The sequence below is a fragment of the Austrofundulus limnaeus genome, unplaced genomic scaffold, assembly GCF_001266775.1.
Source record: "Austrofundulus limnaeus strain Quisiro unplaced genomic scaffold, Austrofundulus_limnaeus-1.0 Scaffold27, whole genome shotgun sequence".
Taxonomy (NCBI): Eukaryota; Metazoa; Chordata; class Actinopteri; order Cyprinodontiformes; family Rivulidae; genus Austrofundulus; species Austrofundulus limnaeus.
In genome coordinates, this window is record NW_013952429.1 from 320,637 (window position 1) to 339,187 (window position 18,551).

At 39.1% G+C, this 18,551-nt stretch overlaps 1 protein-coding gene across 1 annotated transcript in view; it reads left to right on the top strand.

Annotated features, from left to right (window-relative positions):
- Positions 1-1,411: 1,411 nt before the first annotated feature.
- Positions 1,412-18,551, top strand: part of gatad2b (GATA zinc finger domain containing 2B) — a 67,644-nt gene continuing 50,504 nt past the window's right edge. The window contains exon 1 of the mRNA XM_014004825.1: positions 1,412-1,538. The gene's annotated coding sequence lies outside the window, so the exon portion shown is untranslated. The remainder of the gene's footprint in view (positions 1,539-18,551) is intronic.

Genomic DNA, 18,551 nt, shown 5'->3' on the forward strand with positions numbered 1-18,551 from the left:
GTGTGGTGTTTTCAGTCCAGGTCAGGTTCTCAGTGAGGTGGACACTCAGGTATTTGAAGCTGCTCACCCTCTCAACTGGATAAGCTAGTTCGTTTTGTCGGTGTTGAGGGTGATGTTGTTGTCCTCACACCAAGACAGCAGCCCGGCTACCTCACTCCTGTAAGCAGCTTCATCCTCCTCAGTGATATGTCCTATCACTGTACTGATGTGTCCTATCACTGTAGTGATGTGTCCTGTCACTGTAGTGATGTGCCCTATCACTGTAGTGATGAGTCCTATCACTGTAGNCACACACACACACACACACACACACACACACACACACATTTCTACTCTTTGAACAAGACTTTTATCTAAAACTTTAGCATTAACTGTTAGCGACAAGCCTGAATGTCTGTCAGCAAAATATCTCTGTCACCACTTCACGGATTTTGATGAAACTCTCAGGGAGGAATCGTTACATGTTCATCGATTCAAAACGTTTTGTGAGGCAGTAAACTAAACGGCACCCTGAATCCCCACTGTAAAACACGGTGGTGGAAACACCATGGTATGGTGATGCTTTTCTTTCACCGGGGACAGGGAAGATGAGCTTTGTTCTGGCTTATCACATAAAAACACAGTGAAACACTTGAAATTATGTCATTATAACAGGATAAACTGTGGAAAAATAAAAAAGGAATGAGGGCTTTTTGCACCGTAAAGTAGATCCGCAGTCATAACAGGTCAATTGTTATATTTATTTGTTTAGAAAATTATTTTGTTTACAATAAAATATATATTTAAAGTAGATCACTGTGATTCCCAGTCAGGGTTAGATCTATTTGAACACTATTTAAAGAGCAAGATGCTGTGATCTTCATGTGAACATTAGAGAGGTTTTAACAATCAGAGCAGTGCTTTGGGCTGCAGTGATTCTGACAAAATGACGACCTTTTTTTATTTATTTTATTTTTTAATCACCGATGCATTCTCAGTTTAGCCTGCCTTGGTTCTTTGTCGTGCACGTGTGCGCGCAGAAATCCGGTCAAAAACTATTTTAGATTATCTCTGAGGTAAAAATTAGGAGTAATCGGGTTTTGCTTCACGCGCCCACAGTAAACAGATCAACCGTTCAGTTTGATAAATAATGCAGGAAGCAGAAAGAGCCAGCTAACCCACTTGACTTCCCAAACACATTGTTTCTTTAGCCCCAATGGAGGCAGCACGGCTCTCCATCCAGACACAGACAACAACAGTCACACCAGCCAATCACATCTTTCTCCATCTCCGCCGCGGAAATCGACGACCAATCAGCGCGCGCGTCTGGCTCTGCCGTGGAAGCGAGCAGCCAATCGGAGGCCGGTGTGAGTGACCGTCTGACCAATGAGCGCCCTCGTCTGGCCTCAACGAGGAGCCGAGGGTCTGCCGAGGCCCAATCAGCGGTTCAGTGTTGCCTGCCGGTGCCGGGGACTGGTGGTTAGAATCCGCTGCAGCGCGTCAGGAGGACCGGACCGTGAACCCGGAGACGGTACACACTCGGGCGAAAGGAGACACAGGTGAGTCCGAGGATCTGCGCAGGGCCTGGCTCTTGGTCGGGGGGTGTTCCGGAGCGGCAGCGGCGCAGGAGGATGGCTAATTAGCGGCTGTGTCGCTTTTTTTCCCCCCTCCTTCCCTGCCGGTGGAGATGTTGATATGCTATCAGACAATAGAGCGCGTTGGCTTTGCTATTTATTGATGCAGGCTGACATGTTGGCGACCAGCACCGCCGCCTCGAACCGTTAATTCACCTTTAAAGGCACGGAGTCCCCGCGGACACGTCTCTCTCTGCCCGCAGACTTTTTTACATCGAGCCTTTTGCTTTAAAATCACCTCCATGCTAACCGAGGTGTTGTGATGTTATTTGGAAAGCCTCCAATCCGTTTCATTGTTTGATCCGGAGTCTCGAGGGGTTAACTCGGGCTGGAGAAAAGAGCGACTCCTCGTCCAAAATAGCCCCATTTATTTAAAAATAAAAAAAGAGGGGTTTATTTCTAGAGAGCCGGGGAGACGCGGTGGTTGAAGCGGGCTGTGTTCCGGGCAGGACGGCGGTGGGTTTAAAGGCGTCAGGAGGAGGCCGTGGGGTGCTGATGGCCCTCAGCAATTAGGAAGAAAAATTTGAAATGCATCAGCCATTTACGTGGAGACTCAACTGGCTCCATATGCACATAAATGGCTGCCTGGCGCCTGATGGCACCAGCAGCGTTTTACAGCCAGGGCAAGGCTTTACAGAGGCCGGGCGGCTGATTGCATCCTGACCAGGAGGATTAGGACAAGTAGATGACTGTTAAAGACACCAAAGTGGAATCCATTTTTTTCTGCGTGCTGTTATTATTCTGCTCCACACAGAGGCTCATCTGCTGAGTGGAGCTGCTGTCTCCTGCTGCTCCCCACGGTTTGCATGAGTCACATGCAAATGGAGTCTCATATGGTTTCTATCACTTTGATTTCTGATCTACGGTCTTATTACTGGGTAAAAGTCAGGAGAGGCCTCTTTCTACTGTGGCCTTTTCTGTTGGAAAGGTTTTTCCAAAAAACTTCCACTTTTGTTGTGAGTTTGTCATCTTAAAGTTTTAACACATTTTTTTGGCACAGTCAGAGTGAAGTTCACTGCAAAAAAAAGGCAGTTAATTGTCACTTTCCCTTCTCTTAAGGTGGTATTTCAGTGGGCTGTCACGAGGGAGTGTCCAGAAAGTCTCCTGAATGTCTTGAAACAATCACAGGATTCTCAAACATCTCGTAAAATAGTCCCAAAATCGCTGAAATCCTCTCATACCCGTTTAGTAATTGACTAAAACTGTATTTGAGAACTCGTCTAACAGGAAACCGCTGTCCCCAGTGTTTCCCAAAGTTGGGGTCGGGACCCAAAGTGGGGTCCCAAAACATCAAGGTGGGGTCCTGAAAAGATTTTAGGAATTAATTGCGTTTTTGCCTTAGTTGCTACAATAAATGAGTGAGGTTAGTGTGTTTAAAATGGGTACGTTAAATATAAAATATTGTTACTATGTCTATGTTTTGTTGACACAAATGTTTATCATACAAAAATAGTTGGGGGAACAGGTCTCTGCTACTGTTATTTTGTGGGTCAAAAGCTGAAAAGTTTGGGAACCACTGGTCTAAGGGAAAGAATTCTTGGAGACCCCTTTGTGGATCCCGAGAAGATTAGAACACTGAGGGTTTCTAACCTGGTGTCCTTCATCCGAGGGACAAAAAGGTTTGATTAAAGCCCAGTATCTTCTGGGGAGAGCAATGGGCCCATTTATGAGGCCCCCGCTCACCTAGGTTGTACCCATCCCCAATTACCAATACCAATACTCCTGTTCTGATCTAGTTTTGGAACTTGTGACGTGTTGAAGTGAACTTTAAAGCCCACATTTATCAGGGAACTTTAAAACATTTCTTTGAACCACTCAACAGTCTGGACTGTGGAACACCTTGACAGTGGCGCCCTCTGCTGGTGAACTATCGCAGATTCATGGTTTTTTTTTATTTACAATCTTGGAAGGGGGCGGTGGGGGTCTTCTGTCAGTTCAGCTATGCAGGTGTCCTGATCCAACAAAGACATTACTATTTCACTATTCATGCAGAAAAAAAAAGGAGTATTCCTCAGAAATCAGATAAATGAGAGGCAGACACACTTCACTGTTTTTATACTGTACATGGTGCACCTCTGTTTAATGAGCAGCACATAGCTCAGTGTTAAGTGGGCAACATTATGAGTCAAACACCATGATGATCTGAGTCAACCTTATTCAAAATGGCTGCCAAGAAAACACAAAAATGATTATGATTTATGCAGTTTGACAAAATATTGTGTTGAAATGTGGTGTGATTGTGACACACACACACACACACACACACACACACACACACACACACACACACACACNGACCAGTAATATTTGGGGTCACAAGTTTTTGCCATGGATATTTTGTGGGTCAGAAGATAAAAAGTTTGGGAACCACTGGTCTAGACTAACTTTTTGCACTGGTTGCACCGGTGCAAAGGTTAAGTGCACCCAAATTTTCAACCACGTCACATTTAACATCAGAGTTTTACAGGTTATTTTTTAAATCACTGTTCATTAAGACAATATTAAATCGAAAATAATTAGTTAACAATCTAGTAAACATAAAGTTCTCTATTTGAACCAGAATTGTAGACATTTAACTTACTGAAACGTATTTAAAGTGAGTCTATAAAATTCTAAGTGCAAATGTTTAAGGGCTGAACGTCTTATAAACATCTTAAACATTTCATGGTTACATTTCTTTTAGACACAAGCCCCTCAGATGGGCAACTATGGATCTTTGACCTTGGATAAACCAGAATGATGAACAGAGAATAATGATTAATAACAGAAATATTACTGATATTTATTAAAAGGTTGTGCAGATTTTTTAAAAATAATAACACACAAAAGTCTGCAATTTCAGCATTAGTTGAATCTTATTATCTTATATTGTTTCACTTAAATATCTAATATGTCTAGTTTTATCCTGCTGAGACCCAGAATAACCAATTTCAGATACTTGGAATGTAACTGTGGTGAAGTAGATTAAGTGCAAAAGTGGCCTGCCATACAGGTGAGCTTCCTCGTCCTGCTGAAATGATCTGTAGCGCTCAGACCCCGACAGTTAAATTAACAAGATGGACGAGCGAGCAACCGTCCACATCTTATTTTCATCTCCACTTAAGAAAGAACTGGTTTTCAGACTCTGATCTGGGTTTTTAAAAAAACTACGGTTGTTTCGCTATGCATGTGCGCACGTGTGTGAATTTTGCTTCATGGTGGGTACAATTATTGACCATTTCCCTGGTACACACAGCCTGGTGAGGTTAGAGTTTGGGTCAGGTGTGTAGTATACCTGGGAGGTTATGGTTGGCTATAGGGACAGGGAAATGAATGGAAGCCAATGCAAAGTCCCCATGAGGATAGAACAACAAACGTGTGTGGAGCCCGCGAGCAGAGCGCTGTGTTATTAGTAGAGATGAGACTGTCGGCGGGCGACCATTGATACTGCTGGATTATTTTTATAGAACATGATGAAAACTTTTAGTTTCAGCGGGCGACCGCTCCCCCTCGCCCTCGAACGGACATTTTTTTACTCGCACTATTAGGAAATCTGGTCGCATTTGCGACCAAATTGGTCGCACTCTAGAGCCCTGTTCCAGGTCTAAAAATGATGCTGATGATCAGTAACTGCCTGTTCACATTTTAGGTGTTTAAGATAAAACACAAATCTGGGGGCGCCTGCTACGCTAGGTACAAATTAGGTCAAGGTGGGTGGAGGTACACAATAAAGTAATCTTTATGGTTTTGCGAGTAAAATCGGCCTGTGAAAAAGGTGGCCCCACTTTTATAAGTCCTTTGGTCACAGAGTTATGTAAGACTACAGCAGAAACCCCACTTTTCGTCATTTCGAGTGCTATTTTTCCCCCAGCAGTTGCAGCTCTGAGATACCATCTTCAGTGCCGTTAGAATGAGGTTCACTACATAAAAGTCTATGCTTTGTCATTTCCTGTCACTTTTCCTTTCAGCAGTGAGCACATGTACCCAGCTGTTTGAGTCTACTCCTGTCTCTCAGTAGACAGTAAACTAGTGTCACAGGTCGTCGTCTGGAAAAGGTGGAAGTAAATAAAGCTTTTGGCTCTGCAGGCCTCGGTACACTCAGGGGTTGTGGCTCTGTGTGAATGAACAGGGTTAAAATGTGGCAATGAATGTCTAGGGAGGGACGCTCATAAAACGCTGTCCAGTTCAGAACAGTGCAGTTGTTCCTTCCTCGTCTTGTTTCCAGCAGACCTGTCACACAGTCCTGTATGAACACTGAGAGTTACAAATGTCCTATTATATGTAGTTTAAAACAGTATAATGGAGTCAAATCTTGGGTTCGCTGCTTTGTAACGATGTTGCTGTCTTCTGATATAAAAATGCCACATCTACCTCAAACACATTTTCTAACAAAGCCTATTGGGCAAACAGAATTTAGGCGTTTGTGATCATTTTAATATATGGTGGCATGAGGAAATATAGTGGTTAGGTAGGATTTTCTTAAGATTACTGCTATAATAACTGTAATTGAAAATGTTTGTTTTAAAAGTTTCAATAATAAGGTTTGTAATAACCACTCTGCATTTTTCAAGAAGGCAAAATCCATTTGGACCAGCTAAGAGGATCGCCACAGTCTACAGTTTATAGTGGTTCAAACAAATAGTTCTTTAAATCTTTATGCACAATTACTAGGGTTGCAACAATACATGTACCCGAATCGAACCATTCAATACACACTTGTATGTAACAATACTGATTTTTATTTAATTTACTTTATCATCTTGTCTTCTGAAGATGCTCTGTGTTGAAGGATCAGTGGATCTGTGTTCGACTACTCCACCTAGGCTGCATTGTCGAGCACAGATCCACTGAGTAACTTGCTGTTTCAGCAACATTTAATTAAAAACCTGGATTTTTGAGGTTAAACAAATGTTCACAATTAATTTAAATAAATTACAAGTTAAAAGGGGCATGGACATTTCTCTTTATTTTTGTATAGAAAAATATGAAACTGTGACACTAAAGTATTGAACTTTACTTAGGTTGCACCCCTAACAATTACATTTAGCCATGCAGTTAGTTTTTTAGAAAAGCTCTGAAATGTCTCTCAGATGTGTCTCCTAGAAGTGCTACATCTCATTGCTACCAGAACATTTTTCAGTGAATAATTGCGTTATAATGGCAACACTTATTTACTATGTTAGTGTTGGGTATCATGGCCAGTTCCCCAAACTGGTTCGATTTTGATTCATAAAGTTCTGAATCATTAAATTGCAATTGGGTTTGATTCAGTTCAGTCTGATCTTAAATAATAAAAATGGCTCAACTGTGTCGAAAATAACTATTTTTTTTCTCTTGACCATAAAAAAACAGGTTTTGAGGGCAAAACTTGCAAACTGGATAGTTTAAACTTAGACTCTAAACACAGTCTCAAGTCTCAAAGCTGCAATTTTCTAACTATAAAGGAATTGCAGGTAGTTTAAAAAAAAGCTGGATGTACACAACGCCTGGAGTGACACAAAATATAAACGTGTCTATGATTCATCACGCACGAGACTACTGAGGGGAACGTAGGGCTGGACGATACGGCTAAAATTTATCATGATTAACTCCTAATTTCAGTCGATTTTGATCTGATGTTCATGTGAATAATACAAATATCAGAAAAACTACCAAGAACACCAATATTTACTGCACCTACAAACTTGATGTCATTTAAGATATTTTTAATTAAAATTATGACTAGTCAGAACAAAAAGTGAGATATCAAAAATTTACTCTATGGCTATTCATAATTTAATTTGTTTATCTGAAATATGTTACAGGAAGTCAGTAATATATTGTGGATATCTTGAATTAGAGCCTCCATACAACTTAATGGTAAATTTGACATAATAGTAGTAAGAATGTAGTTACACATATTATAGGTGTTTAATTGATTTGATTTGATCTGATTTATTGATTTAACAGGAAAAAATTACTAAAAATCAAGCCTGACTCAGCATAATTGCTGTTTTACAGCAGGTTCCTGTTCTGCAGCACATAAAACACTCAGAAATACAGCATCACAATCACATCATTATACACCATAGACACAAAGACAAACAAGCATACCATAATAAATATTAATTCGTATTTTGCCTAGTCAAAATATAGTTTGATATCTTAACTCGTAAACCAATTTCAAATATTTAATTTGTGTGGTGAAGCTGATTTTATGTCACAACGGCCTGCCATACCTGTCTGTTAGCAGCGTCTGCTTCACTTTGGTCTACACAGCTGCTGACGGGGAGATGGTGTTTTATGAAGAGAGCTTAAACTTTCAGGATGCTTCATTTTTATACACTCACAATGTTCTATTGAGTGTGACTTTATCAGACGGTGGAAAATACTAATTGACTAATGAAAAAATTGGACCGATTACCAAAATAATCATTATTTGGAACCTGATCAGATGGTGTTCAGATGAACTACTAAAAACAAATAGAGACTGGAGCTGTTTTATTACTGCAGCCGTCCACTTCATCCTTGCCTGCATTCAGAGCAGCTTTGAGCTCATCAGTCCTGTTGGACTTATGCTCCGTTTTTTCAAAGTGAAGCTGTTCATGAAGAAATCTACAGCAGAGAAGACATAAATTATGTACAACTTTTACACAGAAACCCAGTTAAAAACAGCCAGACTGTTTGAATAAAACTTGCTTTTACCCAGTAAATGTACCCAAAGGCCTGTTACTTTTTTGGGCTTTTAAAAAAATCTATTAACTCCTTTTTGTTTTTCTAATAATGACCCAATGCCTGAACATCAAACTCCTATTGAGTCACTTTTCTTGATTAGTTCTCCAAACCAGGTTTCCTTTTAAATTTAGTTTAAATCTGTTCTTTTTTTATTGGGGAAGAGAGAGATTGAGTTATAACAGAACTTTTGAATTTTGAGTCTTTTACACTGTTTAAGACTTTTATTTCAACATATTATCAGCTGTTTCAACAAATTATGCTTGCACATTAGACAATTTATGAGTTATATCTGTCAGTTTCACTGTGTTTGACCAGTCAGATGAAAAACCCACCTTAGGCCCTTCATCTGGGAGGTAAACTATGAAGCAAGTTCATCAAAGCTTGTTTTTTTAGCCCGACTTGTTAAAGCCTAAAATAACAAAGAAACCACAGGTACTGGATGGTAGCTCTGATGTTCCTTTAACCCAGACTTTCTGCTTTAGTTGTGTTCACAGTGCTTGATACAGTCTACCGTAAGTTTTCTATCTCTGCTTATAAGCAGGTTATGAGCAACTATATCTTGTATTAAATAAAGGAAAATATCTTTTCTGGCACAAAGGTTTTGATTAAGTCACCTTTCACTTGTGCTGAGGTGTTTTCATGTTGTTGACTGAAGTGATTGAGCGTTGGCTCCCTTGTTCTCTGAGATCATGGGGGTTGTGTTACAAATTTTGAGCTTGATGTTAAATTATAACTTCTGTAACAGCAACCAAAATGCAGTCTTTTTTTAATGTAAACGCATGCAAAGTGTGCAAGATCCAGATTGATTTAATTACATTATCACATTAACATATTCTGGACTGTTATGCATTTTGTTACATCTGTTTTAAATGACCAGTTTGGCAGCTCCACGTTTTCTCCTTCATTATTGACTTTTTTTTACAGTTGCTAATGTGTAAAATCAGGCATCATGCTCCTGGTGCTTGGCGGTATAATCCAAATTTTATATCACAGTATTTTCAACAATTATCTTGGTATCATCTCTAGGGCTGTGTATTGGCAAGAATTTGGCGATACGATACATATCATGACAGAGGGGTCACGATATGATATATCCCGATATATTGCGATACTATAAGCAAGGCGATATATTGCGATTTTTTTTGTCCAAAAATTATATTAAATAAAAACCTCTTACAGGGAAAAAAAATGAAAAACCAAAATTCATTGTCTCAGAAAATTCTAATATTACAGAGACATACTTTTGATACATTTAGCTGTGTTCTGCTTTGTAAGTATTTTATTTTATTTGTTTCATATTTCTTATTTAATCCATGTTTTCAATTATTAGACTAAATTTGACGATAAATAGTTTGAAAATATATTTTTTGCTGCTTTTAGTTTTTAATATTAATTTACAATATGGTCACCCAACACTTAACAATAGCCTCTACCTCAAGAGGTAGAGGAGCCAAATGTCTGGCTCACTGCTGCCAACTAGTGGTCAGAGGCTGAACTACAACATAAAAATGAACGGCTGGCAGGAAAGTTGATGTTTTAAAACTTAATGAAAAATCGATACAGGGCTTTAGAATATCGATACAGTATCGGGAAATGAAATATCGCGATATTTCAGTGTATCAATATTTTCTTACACCCCTAATCATCTCAGCTGATGGTAAAAAGTGCAAACACTGCTTATTGATCAGCAAACCACAATCAGCTGAAGTTACTCTCTTTCTGCATCACAGAAGTTATTTCCTGACCTCTTGTCTTTTACTATACCTCTGTCACTGTTTCCCTTCTCTACAGGTCTGTTCTTCTTTGTCTGGTTGTAGACATTAGTCACGTATTCAATTCAATTCAAAAATACTTTATTGATCCCAGAGGGAAATTAGGTGTTGTTGTAACTCATTTAACTAAAAACTTATTGTAAATGCTGATGGCTGTGGGCAGGAACGATCTTCTGTAGCGGTCTGTATTACAGCGAAGTTGAAGAAGCCTCCGACTGAAGACACTTTGTCTTTCTATGACAGTCTGATGAAGAGGATGGTCAGGGTTGTCCACAATGTTCTTGATTTTTATGTAAAATCCTTCTTTGCACCATCATCTCCAGAGATTCCACAGTCGTCCCCAGAACAGTATTTGGGCACACAGGAGCATGTTAGTCTTGAAGGAAAATGAATATCAGACAAATTTACTTTGGTCATGATATCTATCTGTGCATGTCACTGAAGAGGTGTACCACATTCAGCTATGGTGAAAACAGGAGGTGTGTTTTTTTTATCAGTCAATATAAATGGCGTTCAACTCTCGTTTTCGTCCTTTGAATTTTAATTTTTATTCACTTTTATAAACGAAATATATTTGTACATTACTGTAGTTTATTGATATTTTACAATAGCTGAAACAGTGGTAGAAATGAACATCGTAGACTGTATTTCAACAAACCTAAAGTAGGTATGGCCCTATCTAGACTACACTGGATTTCAAAATACTGACTTTGATCATTCACATTAGTAACTGTAAAAAGGTCAAATGTTTGCTAATCAGGGCTGCATCTAATGATTTTATAAGTCAACTAATGGGACAAAAATCTGATTATTACAGATTATTTCAGCTTTTTATGGCAGGGTTTCAGCAGGCTCTTAAAAAGTCTAAAATAAAAAAAAATGTAGGCCTTAAAAAGTCTAAAATTCACTAAATTGTTTTGTTCAAGTCCTAAATTATTTTAAATAGGTCTTATTTTTCTAATGACCATGTAACACTTTTGTGTTATTGGTGAGTCCACATCAGTGGATGCAGAAAAAGAAGATTCGTCGCTAACATGGGAAAATGAAAATTTAACACTTGGCTTCAAAGGGATGAGGTTGAAACATCCATTATCTTTTACTTGCGTCTTCCTTTCAGGGTCCACCAGGTCTCTGGTGCCCATATCCAGCAGTCACCATGGACAGGTCGCAAGTCCATCACAGGGCCACATAGTCAAACAACCATTCACTCTCACCTAGGGACAATTTAGCAGGGGTAGACATAACCATCGTTTAGGTTGTCCGAGACAACCTATTCTCGTTTCGGACAACCAGATCCTGTCTCCTGGTTGTCCGGTGGACAACCAAGCAAAAAATACCTTGATTAAAGTTCTCTGCCACGGGTGTTCGTCATTGTAAAAATGAAAGGGGGAAAAAAACTTGGTAAAACCGAACAGAGCACTAAACTGTAACTTTTAATAAGGTCATGTACACAGTAGAGCTGCCACAAACAATTATTTTTATAATCGATTAATCACCGATTATTTATTCGATTAGTCGACTAATCAGATCATACGTTAATTGAATATAAAACATACAGCTTATCGCGCCAGAATGCAGCTGCTATTATACAACCATGGTTAGATTTTAGCTATATGCTAACTAAAAATAATTGCTGTGGAAGGTAAGTTCTGCTCTGCAGATATTACACAGGTTTCTCTTCCATTTTCTTAAAATGATCCCACACTTTGAGCTCCGTTGTCAGGTAGCCATGATACCAGAGCCTGTCTGTATAATGTCTTGTGACGTCCACGGCCTACCCCGATTACCACTACTGCACTGTCAAGGATAGAAAGGCAGATGTGGCAGTGGAAGGTGTCAAAGCAGTTTGGAGAGAAAAACAAAGTAAAGAACAAAAAAAAAAGATTAATCTATTATTATAATCATTGATTAATAGACTAATCGTGGCAGCCCTAGTACACAGTGTACTCCTATTTAAGTGAAAAWGTTTGACCTATGAGCAGAAACAAGCTTATGAATGTTGAACTCTATTTCAAAGAAGAGAATGAGGAAATTTTATTCATGCAGCTCCTGTCAACCTGGCTGACTGAGAACAATTATATATAATAAACTTCATCTACTGAACAATAGTACTTGTTAATTTACATTTTTCTTGAGATTATTTTGGACAACCAAAATGTTTTGCGGACAACCAGATTTTGTCAACAGGTTGTCCGCTGGACAACCTGAAAAATATCCTTATGAATACCCCTGTTTAGGGTTACCATTTAACCTAACAGTCATGTTTTTGGTCCATGAGGGGAAACAAGTACCAGAGTAAACTCATGCACAGAGAGAACAAGCAAACTCTCAACCAGAAAAGTCCTCGGCCGGGATTCAATCCAACAACCTTCTCGTTGGGAGGTGACAGCTCTACCAACTGAGCCACCGTGCCACTGGAGTTAAAGGCATTTCTTTTGTGCATTTCTGTATGTTGTGGTGTAGGTCTTTACATTTATTTCTTATTACCTCCACCAAGGGAGGAGGTAATGTTTTCGGTCACGTATGTCTGTCTGTGGACAAAATTACTCAAAAACGTACGGATGGATTTTCATGAAACGTTTACCACATGTGGGGATTGGCTAAAGCATCACACCAATAAATTTTGGTGATGATCCGGATCACGGATGCAGGGATATTTTATGATAGGGGAAATAATCCACCATAGAACTGTAGACTGTAGACAGCCAATCAGCTTCAAGTAGGGATGGGTACTGATTTCGATACTTTTTTAAGTACAGACCGAATTCTGTTGGTACTACCAAGAACCTATTCATGTAACATCAAACGGTACTATGTTTCGGTACCTAAATGCATCATTGCGACCGTATTGGCGGAACAGGGGTGAGTTTTCCATACTTGTCATGAATGCAGCACCGCGCAAGAGGGTAATGACGTCAGCAGCCGCTGGTTCAGTAAACAGAGTTCAGTCTGAACGTAGCTTGAAAGCCTCGCAGCTCCTGGAGTAAAACTCATCGAACAGACCGCCTCTGAATTATCTGGTGGATTAATTATCTTGTGAGCACAACGTTCGCTTGCTCAAAATAAATAAAGTACCACCACTTTCTTCACTTTCTTCAACTCCATCCACTTTTGTTTATTTGATTTAAACACATTTCCCTTCCATGGACCTCCATCACACAATTTTTCTAGCAGGGAAATGACATCAATAGAAATACGTGGAGCTGGATTTTAATTTGTGCAATAAGACAAAACAGTGTTGTTGTTTTCAAGAGTTTTCACCTTAAATAAGTTACACAACTGATGTTACAATACAAAGAGTTGGATGTTGTCTTTATTTGTTAATTTTATATATTGAGAAATATGTTAAATAAAAATAAAGTTTATTATTTAAAAAACAACACACACAAGTTACCGAAAATAGGTACTGTTAAGTACCGGTACCGATTCCCAGGTACCGGATATTGGCACCAAATCGATTCAAATGTCAAAGGTACCCATCCCTAGCTTCAAGGAAGCTGACCGTAGACTTCTAATTACATCGGAGCATTCATAGACGGGTCAGCCCCCCGTGACTGTAGACATCCAATGGGATTGCCTGAAGCGGTGCAGAAGACCAATCACGAAGTCGCATGGAAGTAAAACAAGACTGAATTATTTTTTAATTGACAAAGTTACTGACTTTAATGTAACAAAAGATCAATTTGATGATACATCGGCCTGCGCGTCCTAACAATTTTGTATTTGTTTACGTTTTTGGATTTTTTTCCTCCATACCTGTATCGGAAAGGTAAGCTAGCTATCTCACCCAACCCCCCGTTCAGGTCTGTTGTCCGATAGATAACACTAAGGTTTTCTTAAAAATTTATGTGTATTCTGTATTTTCTTTTATGATGTTTTCTTTATTCTGATACTGTTCCAGTTACGTTTTAATTCGTTGAAAAGAACTGGTACACAAACACACATATATATGATTAAAAATGTAATAAATAACATACAACACAAACACACAGATACTCACACACAAATATATATATACAGTGTGTGTATATATATATAATTACCTCCACTAAAGAAGTTGTGTCTTTGGTCGTGTCTAACTGACTGAGTGACTGTCTGTCTGTTGACAAAATTACTCAACAACGTAAGGACGGGTTTTCATTAAATTTCTACCACAGAAGGGTATTGGTCAAAGGAACACACCATTACATTTTGATGATGATCCGGATCCATGAATTTTTAGAAGGATTCTTCACTATTGCTGGAATTCAGATCTTTTTTAAATTTCTTTTTTGAAATCTGATTTTTTTTTTGGAGTGTCTTTATTCTTTTAATTTTCCATGGCCTGGATTTTTTTATGTATTTTATTTTAAATGAACGTTGGCAAATATGTCTTCCATCTGTCTCCAATGTGAATTCCCCATGGCCCTGATGCGACCCACGTGCACAGAAGATGACGTGACGTCGCATTCATTTTACAATTTCCATATTAGCTAAATATGAATGCTACTCGTTAGCATGTTGATTCTGAAGTTGTGTAATTAGAACAGAATAAATAATTACCTGAACCTGCCTCTAAGCGAATGCTCCGGTGCAGCATTTTATGTTTGGAACAAAGAGACATGTTAAAAGAAAAGTGTTGTTCAAGTACCTATAGTATTGATACATCCACAACCGATGTTGGACCAGGGTGGTCCCAAAATACAAACTTCTACTTTTCCAAGGTGCTTCTTCAGTTTTTTGTTCCATTTGGGGAAAAAACTAGAGACCGCATAGCGGTAACATAATGACCCCCGCACGCACAAACGCACCAGAACTCAGAAGTCTTTATTCCTAATAAATGGCATCAGGGCTGCCCAACCCTGGTCCTCGAGAGCCCCTATCCAGCATGTTTTACTTGTTTCCCTTAGTGCTGGGCGGTATGACCAAAATTTTATATCACGGTATTTTAAACATTTACACCGGTTTTACGGTATATCACGGTATTTTTCTTTTCATCACAGGTCAGCTGATAATAAAATGTACAAACACCGCTTATTAACTTTTTTTCTTTTACTGTACCTCTGTCTGTGTCGCTGTTTCCCTCCTCTAAACGTCTTTTCTTCTCCTCCTGGTTGGAGACAGTAGTAATGCATTTTGGTCCAGTCGTGAAGGAGGAAGGTTAAGAAAAGATTATTATCGGGTCTATTGTTTTATGTTATTTAATAAAGATTAACAGCACGACTCACCTTGCACACCAGTCAATCAATTTTATTACAAAACTCCCCTTCCCGGCTTTTCACAATAGAAGCACGCTAAAGTCTCCATGCATATCCACATCTCCATATTAAAGTTGCGTGTTAAGTCTAACCGTGCACGTCACTGAAGAGGTGTTTACTAGATTCAACGACGGTGCAAACGGGATGTTTTTCTTAATGTCAGCCAATATAAGAAGCGAAATCGCCAGCCGCCGCTGCAACAATAATATTAGCATGCTAACGCATATAGTGGTGCAGCAAGGAAAAGTGTCCCACGGGAAACAGTGACCGCGACAAAACGTTCCGTACGTGTTCTGGCTATTTAAACCGGTAAGTCGGTATTCAGAAAATTCATATAAAAAATAAAAAATGGTATTCGGTACGAACCAGTATACCACCCAGTACTAGTTTTCCTGCTATTCAGCAGGTCTTCAGAAGATTGTTAAAGGGGACCTCTTATGCAAAATTCACTTTTTAAATGTTTTTTTACTCAACTTTTGGTATGTACTTCTTCAAAAAACAGTCCGAGGACTAAAAAAATGCACCCAGGAGCATATTTACTGTAAGTAAATGTATTTTTAATGTATATTAATGGCAAGTTTTATTCTTCCGTCATTTTGTGATGTCACAAGTCGTACGACAACCCACCTGAACCTGCGTTCAGCCCCTTACCTAGCAACCCCCGGCTGAGACTCCTCCTCCTCAGTATAAAAAGCCGTCACCGTGTTGTTGTGCAATGTGCAGTTCATTTCACAAAAAGCCTCCAATAGGGCAATGGGTAGAGTGTTGGACCAGAGAGTGGGAGACCAGGGTTCGAGACAGTTTAATTATTTATTATTTTCGTTCGTTATGAACATGTTTTCTCATATACCTCTATTGTTTATCTTATTAAAGCCTTGTTAAAGCCTATTTGTTTGAGTTTCTGAGGTATTTTCACCGCTGCTGCTCCCTGCTCTGGTAACAGCATGCAGAGTGAGCAGAGCAGAGGAGGGAGAAAAAAAAAGAAGAAGCTGGGACCACGACTCTGACTCTGGGTCTCATATGGTTGTACAACGGAGCTTCTGCTATTATTAGCCATGTTAACGTAAACGCTGGCTTTGGAGGGCGGAGTTAATGTCAACAGATTTTTGGAGGGCGTTACCAACAGAGCTCATTAACATAAACAGCTCTTCTGAACGGAAGTCAGAGCAGGCAGAACTAGAAAATGGGAAATTTTATTATCTGAGAATTATTTTGTGCATTAAATTAAGTAAACATGGTCTGGATAGCCCACAGACATACCATAAACATTTCTAGGACCCATAATTAGTCTCCTTTAATTACTCATTCATTCTTACCAGGTGTGTCAAATCAGGGAAACATATAAACATGCAGGAAAGGAGTCCTTGTGGACCAGGGTTGAGAATCACTGCTTTAATACTTATCTGATTTATTATTTACAAATAAATGGGAAAGAATCAATGGCTTCCAGAAGCAATACTAAAAAAAACATAAAAATAAGTCAATATTATATTTAGAAAATGTCTCATCAAGCACAGAGAAGCTCTTGAGCTGTTGGTCAACATTTAAAGCAGTGATTTTTAGATGTTTCCCTGTCTTGACACACCTGGTTTGAATGAATGAGTGATTAACAATCTTCGGAAGACCTGCTGAAGAGCAGGGAACCAAGTAAAACATGCTGAATAGGGGCTCTCGAGGACCAGGGTTGGGCAGCCCTGGACTAGGTGCATCCCAAAATTGTAGTGGCTTGAGTTTTTTTTTTTTTTTTGTTGTTTTTTGGGGGGAGCACATTGGTTGACCTGATGGATAGCCCCTCATCAGAGCTAAATAACCAATGAAAATCTGAAGCTCCTGCAATAACCATTTTTGCATCCCCGCTGATGGATAGAGCTTCATCAGAGCTAAACAACAAAAGAAATCTGAAGCTTCTATGTTGAACAGTTTCTGAGTTATAAGCATTTTTGCATGTCCATACACCCCCTCTTTAAAAGGAGCCCCCTCAAATATGGGGTCTACCATAAAATCGTTGGCTGGCACAGTGTAGGTCAAACTCATCTACAGCCCTGCCAAATTTCATGTTGACCTGTGCAGCCGTTTTTGTGCTATGGTTGACCAAAAATCACAGAAAAAATAAATAAACAGTACGAAAACAATATGACTCCCGCTTACGCTTCGCATGCGGGGGTCATAATAAACTGACTACTTTTAGAAGGGTGTGGATATTTCTTTGACTGCAGTGTTTCCTAACCCACCAGTGATGATGCAGAACAATATTTCTGTGGTCTCTGAAATGGCAGATCAAGGCCGTGCCTGTGGGCTCATGTAGCAGCATCGTTGCTAAAAATCAATAATCATAATGGACTCTGTGGCTGTTGAGATGACCAGCTGATTAACTGGTTGGCACTCTTAGTAAGGTTTGACCAAAATACACCCCGTTTGATTTCCTTTCAAGACCGAGCAATAAAGTTGAACTATAAGAAAAACCCAGCACTTGTGTCGTGTTAAGATGCACAAACTGAACATTATTTTTTTTATCACTTAATCAAAGTCCATGGGTGTGTTGTTGAGAGAGAGTCTGGTGCAGGAACTAGAAAAAAAGAAAAGAAAACACTTGCGAAGGCCTCTCCGCTTTATTGTCTTCATCAGTCAGCATTGCATCACCAGAAGAAGCAGCCAAATAATTCTACAGCTCTAAAATAAACCCTCACGCATCGTCACAAAGCTTTCATTAACTCAGACCTGTCTGTGCAAGATGAAGTCAGGAGATATCTCTTTTTACCAGATTTGATTTGAAACAAGTCATGTCTGAGCATTATGCCTTTGTATGACGGGCCTGTAGGATAACGTGACAGTATAACCTTGTGGAAAAGAAACAAAAAAACAGATTAAAAACAGATTAAAATATATATACTATATATTTACTGCCTAAATAATATCATATAATGCCTAATAATGGATTAGTTTAAAAGTGAAATAACAAATAAAATACGTTGATTTATATTTTGATGCACAATAATCAAGAAGGAAACTGGGAAAACACAAGTCCATGTTTAAACAGTCACCCTTCAATAAATACTGATCCAACTTTTCTTTTGTTTAGGACAGACTTTCAACCAAATTGTGATCAGATTATATGTGGTTTCAGCTAAACTACCAGAGTTTTATAAATTCTAAAATAAATGGGCCTCATGCAAGAACCGTTCGTACGCACAGATTTGTTCTTAAGTTGTGCGTACGAGTGATTTAGGAGAATTTGT